The sequence below is a fragment of the Paramormyrops kingsleyae genome, chromosome 24, assembly GCF_048594095.1.
Source record: "Paramormyrops kingsleyae isolate MSU_618 chromosome 24, PKINGS_0.4, whole genome shotgun sequence".
Lineage (NCBI taxonomy): Eukaryota > Metazoa > Chordata > Actinopteri > Osteoglossiformes > Mormyridae > Paramormyrops > Paramormyrops kingsleyae.
Window position 1 is genome coordinate 21,243,582 of NC_132820.1, and position 9,169 is coordinate 21,252,750.

The following is a 9,169-nucleotide window of genomic DNA, read 5'->3' on the forward strand; positions in this document are numbered from 1 at the left end:
GCGGATGTGTTCCTTTTTAACCCTCTGGAGTCTTGGGGTAGGGGACACACTTTCACTAACTGGGGCATGCTCACACATTTCATTCAATATCATAAACTTAATTCCTGGCAAATAAATTATTTCTTATATATTTGGTTTGGTAACAAACTCATCTTAATCTTAGTGTACTTTGTAAATATGTCAGATTTATGTGAAGTTTGTAATTTGACATTCAAAGTATAGACATTGCAAAATGCACTTTGGAACACTCTGCGGGTAGTTCTGTTTGTTTAATATTATCTTTGAAAGTCTTATTGTACTGTGTTGGCATGATGTGCATAGTGTGGGAATGTTTCAGCCTTATAGATTGTGATTATGTGTTAATGTAAGTAGTACAAGCATAATATTTATTATTCATGTATTTGAGCTGATTTACATTTTGTTTTGGTATGAAAAGGTTATTTTGATACATCCCCCATGGAGGGGACCACATATTAAACGGATTTTTGGAACAGGGAGCCGGAAGTGGGGCTTGCCCCATCTGCTACAGGCATCGACCCGGTATTGCAGTGCTTCCGGGAACGGTGCACCTCTACTGCCCCCTGTTGTTGAAAGGCTGAACTGACTGACTGAATGGGTGACTAATAGACTGAGTGCCTCTGGATAGCCAACTAATTAGCCGCATGTGGTGTGAGGGAGGGGCCCTGTCTGTGCGCGGCCCCCATTTCCCGCCTTTTTTCTTTTTTTTTTAAGTAAGGTGACACGCTGTCGTTTGTGCGGTGGGCAGCTGTGCTGAGGTAAGGCATGACTTCATCTTTGCCTTTTGAATTTTCCCTCATGTTTGTTTAAATGATTGCTGTTTCTTGAGAGGACAGGAGGACAGGGAGGACGCCGGTGGCTGCGACGTCCCTGGGCATTCTACTCTGAGCGGGGGCGTCACGGAGGCCCGGCTAACGGCGACCCGCTAAGCGGCGGCCCCTTATCGACTCGGGTCTCTTCGGTCTTCAGGACCGGTATACGTTTCTTCTCTTTTCTGGATTGGAAAAGACAAGAGCAAAAGTGGAAGAATTGACGAAATGGCGTCGGATGGCGTAGCTTATAGCGGTGGGGCGTAAAGACCTTGCATTCCAGAGCATCCCTGCGCATATGAGAGTCTGCTCCATACATCTCCGTTCAGGTAAGTCAAGTTCCGGTGTGATCACTAGACTCCATTCCTGTGTTTGTCCCTAAAGAGAACAGCCAGGATAGGAAATGCTGGAAACCCATCCCGACCGGAGTCCATCCCTTCCCGGTGACACAGTAACCCGAAAGTGTTTGTGAGTGTGCTTTATGTCAGATTAGGAGAGCTGAAATGAACCTTTTGTTGGATGATAGTCGGCGACCAAAACAAGAGCTAGATCACAGAAAAGTGTTTCAAAAGCGACAGCGTCAAAGTGAAATGCAACGCTGGATGGAAGTTTTCTAGTACTGATGAAGGATGTAGAATAGGAATCCAGATATGTTTCCATACAAGGAATTTGCCTTGGTGGTGCTTTTACATGACATTACAAAGAACATAAGAACATAAGAAATTTACAAACGAGAGGAGGCCATTCGGCCCATCGAGCTCGTTTGGGGAGAACTTAACTAATAGCTCAGAGTTGTTAAAATCTTATCTAGCTCTGATTTAAAGGAACCCAGGGTTTTAGCTTCCGCTACACTAGCAGGAAGACTATTCCATACTCTAACTACATGCTGTGTAAAGAAGTGCTTCCTCAAATTTGTTTTAAAATGTTCTCCCGCTAATTTCCACTTATGGCCACGAGTTCTAGTATTTAGACTAATATTGAAATAGTCATTTGGCTGAAGAGCATCCAGACCCGTTAGAATCTTATAGACCTGAATCATATCCCCCCTTAGTCTCCTTTGCTCAAGGCTAAACAGATTCAGTTCCGCTAACCTCTCCTCATAAGACATTCCTCTAAGACCAGGAATCATTCTCGTAGCTCTTCGTTGCACCTTTTCTAAGGCAGCAATGTCCTTCCTGAGGTATGGTGACCAAACCTGCACACAGTATTCTAGGTGGGGTCTTACCAAGGAATTATATAAGTGTAACATCACCTCCCTTGACTTAAACTCCACACACCTAGAGATATAACCCAACATTCTGTTGGCCTTTTTTATTGCTTCCCCACACTGGCGAGAGTTAACCACATTTAGCAAAGACATATGCAGAAAGGTAATAAACAATAGACTGGCAATTGGGTAATATGATAATTATATGATAATTAAGTTTATTAATGGTAGTAATGATGGTATTATGATATTTATATATGTGTGTGTACATAGTAATCATTGTAGTATGAATATAAACTATATAAATGGCATAATAATTTAAAGGGCTCTTAAATGGTGCCGTTATTAATTAGCAGCCAAGTCAACTATATGTGCAAGAGTGCAATATGTATACAGAATTTGCAGTATGTGTGCATAATGTGCAAGAGTGCAGAATATAATCATAGAGGAAGTTTATCAGTTGTTCACTGGTTATGCTGGTGGATATTTCACTGCAGCTGACGATTAATTGAACGTCCATTCAGAGACTGGTTTGGTTAATGAGAGAGACTACCTGAGGGGAGAAGGTCTTGGCATGTCTTGTGGTCTTGGTTCTGATTGCCATGAGTCTTCTCCTGGAGGGTAAGGCTTGAAAGATGTGGTGAGCAGGGTGAGATGGGTCCTCAAAGATTTTGTATGCCCGTTTCCTGGTTCTGGTGATGTACAGTGTCTGGAGGGTAAGCAGGTTACTGCCGATTATTCGCTCTGCTGAGTGGATGATCTGTTGCAGTCTGGCCTTGTCTCGTTCAGTGGCTGATCCAAACCAGGCTGTGATGGAGGAGGTGAGGATGGACTCAATGATTGTAGCGTAAAACTGGGCCATCGTGGTTATAACATGTTATTTTGGATCAGGCACGGACAGTTGTGAGAGTTCATTCCGCATTAGCTCCGATAGAATAGTATTAAATGCAAAGCTAAAGTCCACAAACAGAATCCTAACATATGTCTCAGGGCACTCCAAGTGTCGGAGCAAGAAATGGAGTCCAGTGTTAACTGCATCGTCCACAGGTCTGTTGGTTCTTTTGGCAGACTGTAGCCTGGGGTCAAGTGATAGGTCTGTGATGGTTTTAAGGTATGACAGCACAAGTCTCTCAAAAGCCTTCATTACCACCGATGTGAGAGCCACCAGTCTGTAGTCACTGACTGGTTCAGTGACTGGTTGAAAATATCTGTGAAGACAGGTGACTATTGATCTGCACAGTGCTTCAGAGTGGCTGGGGAGACAGAGTCTGAACCAGGAGCTTTCCTTGTATTCTGGCTACTGAAGATCTTGTTTACATCTCTGTCGTGGATTCTCCTGGGGAGGTGGCTGGACGTGGGGGGGGGGGGGTAGGGGGGGGGGGGGGGTGAGCTACGTATAGTGTGGGCGAGGTGTGAAGGTACCCAGGTGTGAAGAAGGCCATTGAAAAGGTGAGGGCTGTATGATACGCGAATGTGGCTTTTCAAACCCGCAGTAGAATTTGAACAGGTTTTTGTCACCACTCCTGTAGGCTACATCTTTTGTTTTAGGAAGCTGCCTGAGTTCAGTTGTAAACCATGGTTCGTCATTATTATAGCTGACAACAGACTTTTTGGGAATGCGAGAGTCCTCGCAGAAGCTTATGTGCCATGTTACAGTGTCCTTGTATTCATCCACGCTATTAGTAGCAGTTTTGAAAACATTCCAGTCTGTCGAGTCAAAGCATGATTTTAATTGCTCTACTGCTGCACATGTTCAGTGTTTCACTCTAGTAACGACAGGTTTAGCAGTTTTCAGATTTTGTCTGTATGCTGGAATTAGATGAATTGTTGCATGGTCAGAAGTTCCTAGTGCAGCACCAGTCATTTTCTGTCATTAAATGTGACGTCTTTTCAGTTACCTATTTATTTGTTTTGGCTTTTTCTTATTATTATCTATGTGTTCATTGTAATTGATTAATAAAATTATTTATTTTCATTATTTCTTTTTCACTTATTTTTGAAATGTGATTTTGACATTTTAATTTGATTGTATCCTTGTCTTTGTAAAGCACTTTGAATTGCCTTGTGCCTGAATTGTGCTATATAAATAAACATGCGTAAAATCTTTGATAATGACAATGTGCCCAGCCGGCTGTGAACTGTTTGTGCGCTTCAAGAGATTTGTAGTTTTTAAACTCTTTAAAAGTGTACGCACTAATGACAGAAACTAGGTGCTTGACAGTGTCCCCATAAGAAAGCCAAGGTAGCACATCGGGATCCCTTGTCCATGTGTTTGCTGGCATTTCATAAGGGTCGATGAGGACACCATAAACAGTGGTGTCCTCTCACTGTTCTTCGCTTTCTCCATCTTTGCATTTCTTGCATTGTGAAGATCTGCGAGCTGTTTAATTTTAGTGACCGCTCCTTTTCAGGATTATGTAGTATATGTTTAACATTAGTTCAAAGTGTGGAAGGGAAATTTAAAGTGATGGTAGGCCAGGGTTGGGAGGCATTGTAGGATTGTTCTTGTGTCTCAGGTTTTGTTGTTTTGGGGATGTTGCCGTGTGTCCTTGCCTCACAGCCACCTGCACGGAACCAGCTTTGCAGGCCACAGACCTTGTAGAACTGCGCTGAAGGGAACATCGCCGGGGGGAGAAAGGGGACCTGCAGGAAGCCTTGAAATGTAGCTGCTATACTATGCTAGACGCAGTTTGTTGTATGGTAGCATTTGAACACACAAGCAAGTTATGTACCCATAAGGGTTGTATATGTTTACGCTGAAGTCTTTATTTAGGTAATATAGGGTTGGGGTTTCCCTTACTGATAGCGTTGTGAGCCATGCCAGCCATGGACACCGAAGGGGGGGTTGCACCTTTTTGCTGGGTTGGGAGTGGAATTTCCCTAATGTTTAGGGTTTTTGCCCTCCTTCCTAGGCTGGATAGACAGGCTTATGTGTGGGACTCATAGGCGGCCTAGGCCTAACGAGGATTGGAAGTTGAACATCCTTGAAGTAGACCAATAGAGGTGGCGTATTATGTTTGTTGTATGTTCGAAACCTGGTTTGCAGATGTTTGCTAACCAATCAGGACTTAGAAGTCCATATAGAGGAATTCGTCTTATAGTATCTTAACCTGCTGATTTCTGGGTGCGGGGTGCATTGCGCATTGTACCCGAGTGTGGCTGGAACACTATGCTGGATTGCTGAATAAAGAAGAAAACTTTGCTCATTACATGCGAGGTCTGGAGTTTGATTCAAGTGTGACAGAGTGAGAGTGATTATAGAGGATTATAGAGTCATAGTTGTTTGGGTTAATTCTGAGTACCACAAAAGTTTACAAGCCCTATTTTGGCAAGAGTTAATCATAGGAGCTAATCCTAATCATTTTCATCCTTGCCGTTTAAATCACTCATGAATAGATGTGTTTGTGAGAAATTGGTTTGTTTTAAGCATTTTACATTTAAATAAATACTGCAATACTCATTGCAGAAATACATCTTTTCAAATATTGTGCAGCCTAATAATGAAGTACTTACTACTACGAAATATCTAACAACATACGATGCAACATTCAACAGGGGGTAGTGAAGTGATTCGTGGCTGATCAAAGTGCCAATTCGATGTGGGGCAGTGATTAGCATGTGGAGAATGCTGCAGCAGTATTACAAAATCAGCAACTCTTTTAAAAATAATAGTGATATAAATATATTATTCATTAATAAGTATATAGAATCAGTACACAAAGTATAAGTATATAAAGTTTAAGTATATAAAGTATATAAGTATAAAAATCTTAAGTATAAAAATGATATAAATATAAAAATGTTATAAGTTTAAAAAATTTAAGCAAAAAAAGTTTAGTTTAAGTAAAAAAAAGTTTAAGGGCTCAGAGGCCTGCTGCTCCTACTCATCAGAGTGGATCTGTTGCTTGAACTTCTTCTTCAGAGCCTCTGCTAAGATGGCAGCAATGTCCTCTGAGGGCATGGGCGTCCCCTGCGTCAGTCCCCTCCTCGTCACTGGCGTCCCACCTGGCGACCTCAGCACTGGGCGCAGTTTAATGTGCGGCAGCTCCGCCAGAACATCCACCATGTTGGCTAAACTGAATAACACCATATCACAGTCAACGTATTCCGATCAATTAGCAAGTAGCCTTATAGGTAGCTTTAGCATTTTACATACAACTACAAAAAATGATACATTAGTAAAGAAAATAATCAAACACAATCAGCAAAGGTTCACATTCATATCCTGACTGTTTTTCCTTCACACTAATGATCCCTATATCTATATTTTCAAACAGGTAAATTGACCTACCAGAATATCCAAAAGAGAGCACTTGCACCAAAATCTTTCTATCCACTAATTGCTGCAATTGTATGTTTATGCCAAAAAAAAATAAACAGTGCTCTAAACGTTGACATCTACACAAATATATATATGTATATATACGTTTATTTCCCTAAGTTGCCATTCACTCCTCTTTCCGCTCTCTTTACCCGCCTTCCTCAGTCTAGAAAAACCCGCCGGAAAAAAAACTCCCACCCTACCTTTCGGCACTCAGGAACGTCTTAAAGAGACAGCTGCCCACTTTGGTATACACACACTTACTGTAAGGTTCATGTCTCCCTCTTTACAAATTACGCTCTATAATAGCTTCAAAGCCTTATGGTAGCTTTATAGACCTGGCTACATTTGGTTTTGTTATTGTTATTATTGGTATTAGTATTATTATTTTAAGAATGAAGCTAAATAATATAGCTAATATGTCACATATGGGTTAAAATGCAGAGGACACATTTCGTCGTTGTGTAATGTCCCAAGAATGGCACTTGATCACAAAGTACAAATACTTTTTTACTTGCCAACATTCATAAGCAACGTTATTTTTCAGTACAGTTGCGGTTTTTATAAATCTTGGTGATTAATATTGGCGGAGAGCGTGGGGTTTCCATTTTTCTATAACATTTATATTGTTAAAGGAAACACAACTTAGCAAGCTGTTTAATTTTAATGACTGATTGTTTTCAGTATTAACTAGTATTTGTTTAACATTGGTTTAAAGTTGACTGCTGCTACTTTAGCAACAGCTCGGCATGGGCTCTCTGAGCTGATCCTAATCACTTTCATCCTTGATATTTCAGGCAGTCATGAATGGAGGTGTTTGTGAGAAACTGATTTATTTATTTTTTTAAAAAGATCCTTTATAAACACTCCAATACTTACTGCAGAAAATGATTTTACGCAATGTCCTGCAGTCCAGTTATGAAATACTAATCTAACAACATACAATGTGCTGCCCACAGAAACGCTGTCTGTGTGCAGCCTGCTGGCAAAAAGCGGAACTATAAGTATAAAAAATTTAAGAAAAAAAGTTTAAGGGCTCAGAGGCCTGCTGCTCCTACTCATCAGAGTGGTTCTGGTGCCTGAACTTCTTTTTCAGAGCCTTTGATTTTTTTATTTTTTTTTCTCTTTTCCCTTTCCTTTTTTCTTTCTTTTTTAAATTCCCCACCACCACCCCCCCTCTTCGGAGGACAACTTTATTTTACACTAAATTCAAGAGCAAAGAGTGTGGCTGCTCCGAACTCACCCGTCCCGTGGAGGAAAGGAAAAAAAAAAAAAAAAACGGGGGATACAGAAACAACAATCGTAACGAGAACAGACATTAATCACCATGGGGAGAGAAAAGAAAAAAAAAAAAAGGAAACAGAGGTATACAGGAAAAATAAAACTAATAATGTAGGTGGGACGGAGAAAATGAAGTGTAGGGGAATACAGAATACAAACAACCATAAGAAAAATAACACTCATTACAAGGACATCAAACAACAAACATTATAACATCAGTAATAATAATTATAATTAATAATGTGACAAATAGGTATTATATATATATATATATTATATATATATATATATATATATATATATGTAGCATACACACACGTGATCCTACCCTTATACATGTATATTTCAATTCCTATGTCTATAACACACGCTAAAAAGTAACAATAATAATGATACTGATCGCTCAACCATTCTTATATGTATGTGTAAGTGTAGGTGTGAACTGATTTGTCATTGGATGTGCTGGAATATGATGCCGTCGGGGGAAGCGACAGCACCCCACCCCCCCACAAGGCCGAAGGCGAAGGCAGGAGAAACCAGGCAACCGAGGCCACCCTGCCGCCCCCCCAGCACAAGGGCCCACGGCCATGTGCCCCGGAGATAACCACCCGCCCAACCCAGGAAGCAGCCCGCGAGGGACTAAAGGGGCGCCAACCCCCGTACAGGGAGGCCCGCAGAGGGAGGACGGGCGGCGAGCCCCCCCGCCCAGCCCAAACCGAACCCCCCAATCCGCCTAGAAGGCCCCCAGTGTCCCAAGATCCCCCGGACTGCCCGCCAGGGCCCCACCACGGCGTAGCAGAGCCAAGCACCACCCGGCCCGCGGCCCAAGAGAGGAGGCCGCCCACACCCACCAGAGCCTTTGATAAGATGGAAGTAATGTCCTCTTGAGGCCATGGGCGTCCCCTGTGTCAGCCCCTCCTTGGCACTGGCGTCCCACCTGGCGATCTCAGCACCGGGTGCAGTTTAATGCGGGGCAGCTCCGCCAGGACATCCACCATGTTGGGGCCTTTGGTGGGTCCTGCGCCACTTCCCTGACGATGACTCTGCTTGGGGCCCTGGATACTAGCAGGTGGAGGAGGACGAGGTGGCGGTGGAGGAGGAGGAGGAGGGGGCGGGAAACAGCTTGGAGCTGAAGTGGGGACTACAAAAGGAGTCCCAGTGGTCTCCGAACTACTCCGGGATATATATGGGTCAGTCAGGGCACCAGCAAGCATGGAAATCTCGGACCAGAACCTTGTCTTCGAGGGCTGCAATCTTTTTCCAAACTGCCGCCCACTCGGACCCTGCCTCTGCTGCAACAGCAGCATGCTGGAGATCCCCGTGTCCACTGGGGAGGTGGATGCCGTTGCAACACTTGAGGATTTCTTCACAAAGCGCTGGGAAAGAAAAAAATCTCCAGTTGCAAAAAACTTGTTACATTGCGCAGTTCAACGCAGAGGGAGCGACTCTGTGAAACAAGCGATCTTCCTTGGCCGAAAAAATACTGAATTCGGAACGGAATCAAATCCAAAAAAACAGTCTGCACACAAAGTA

General features: G+C 42.8%; 1 pseudogene; it reads left to right on the top strand.

The window, feature by feature from the left end:
• The first annotated feature begins 449 nt into the window (after positions 1-449).
• Positions 450-574, top strand: LOC140582546 (U2 spliceosomal RNA; annotated as a pseudogene).
• The last annotated feature ends 8,595 nt before the right edge of the window (positions 575-9,169 follow it).